The sequence below is a fragment of the Paramisgurnus dabryanus genome, chromosome 9 (assembly GCF_030506205.2).
Source record: "Paramisgurnus dabryanus chromosome 9, PD_genome_1.1, whole genome shotgun sequence".
In the NCBI taxonomy this organism is placed as follows: domain Eukaryota; kingdom Metazoa; phylum Chordata; class Actinopteri; order Cypriniformes; family Cobitidae; genus Paramisgurnus; species Paramisgurnus dabryanus.
Window position 1 is genome coordinate 4080261 of NC_133345.1, and position 1661 is coordinate 4081921.

The 1661-nt window shown below is 36.6% G+C and overlaps 1 long non-coding RNA gene across 1 annotated transcript; it reads left to right on the top strand.

Annotated features, from left to right (window-relative positions):
* The first annotated feature begins 251 nt into the window (after positions 1–251).
* LOC135739992 (uncharacterized) lies at positions 252–1450 on the top strand. Its single transcript, XR_010529099.2, has 3 exons — positions 252–353; positions 908–970; positions 1090–1450. It is a non-coding gene; the product is annotated as an uncharacterized lncRNA (long non-coding RNA).
* Positions 1451–1661: the final 211 nt, after the last annotated feature.

Genomic DNA, 1661 nt, shown 5'->3' on the forward strand with positions numbered 1-1661 from the left:
CAGAGTTCGGCAACAGCCGCTCTGAGACCACCTGTTTAGAGCGGTCTCGGAGCGGCCGTTTAGTGCGCACCCGAGTGCGGCTGTTGTGTTAACACTGACCCAAACGCACCGTACTCGGAGCGACACGTCATTTGGGCCGACCTAAACAGTGAATATGTGAAAACACCCTTACTCAAGAATCTGCATATTGCTATAGATATGCAGAGTACTTATCTTGAAACAGTCGTAGAATATTAATGTTTTTGTTTTGTAGTTCACTTACTTTGCATTTGTCCTTGGTGGTCACCCCAGGGTCTCTAGAGTGAAAATTACTCAATCTATGGATTAAACAGAAAATTTAGTTGTATGAAGTGGTATGCTGTCTTTAAATGCCATTAAAAATGTGTTTCTGTTTTCTGTCTCATATTAAGAAATACTCTTTAACCTGCCCACTGGAGCTGGGAATGGTTAGCTACATTTTTTACATTTACAAATAAACAAACAGAGTTAGATAAGTCCATACATACCATTCTCATCTCCGTGTGTGCTGTAACTCTGTCTGACGCAGCCCCCGCTAGCTAAGCTTAGAACATAAGACTGGTAGTGAATTTATACAAATCACAACACATCAATTGGAAAATGTCCGCGTTACTTTGTCACTTATTGGAAGCAGTATGCTAGCTGGAGCCATTCACTTCCAGTCTTTGTGCTAAGCTAAGCTAGCGGGGGCTGACAGAGTTAGAGCACGCACAGGGATGAGAAAGGTATGTATGGACTTATCTAACTCTGTGGGATACGGTGAATAAGCTAAATTCCCAAAATGTGGGCGTGCTCCTTTAAGGATTTAGGGGTATTTTGAAGTTAAATGAAGCCGTTTTACTTTTTAAACTGTCTCTTTTATAAGGACTTACTGAATTTCTTTTTGCAGCAATTTGGGACATTCTTCCAGTTGTCGGCAACTTTGTGAAAAAGGCTAGAAACTAAAATGCAGGTACTGTTTCATTCTTTTGTTTTTTTACAGCTATGAAAAATAATGTGTTATTAATTGTACTGTCTATTAATTAATTATTTTATACAGTTTAACTGATTCTGCTTACCTGACTTATGCAGAATTCTGGCCTGGTGTTTGGTCTGTGCTGTCTTTGGCTCTTGCATCTCCATCATCCTGACCCTCTTTAGCAGCCTGTCCATGTATTTATTTGGAAGCCACCATGAGCAACCATCTGCATAATATGACTTTGTTACTCAGATGTCCATGCGCTCCTACAAATTCTACATTTTTTGTAAAGCTGCAACAAGTTGAAACCCTATAATTATTAACATTTGATTTTGAACTATGTAATTAAAATACATGAATAAGTAACAAAAGCAGAAATCTATTAAGACATTACCTTTTTGTTGCTTGTTTACTGATCTATCAATCCTTTTGCATTTTCATAATTGATCATCATAACTTGGTATACAGTGGATGTGTGGCTGTAGATAACTTTCTGAAGTCAATTTAAAAAGACAAAAGTTAATAAATGCTGAGTTGGTCAAATATACATTGTTGTATTTTCACCATTTTGATGTTTAGTCATTTCATAACTTGAGGGTTAATTCACGTATAATGATGTTTCAAATCAAAGATTAATTTATTAATGACAGCTAATTATTTTATAAAGATTTTTATTACAATATTT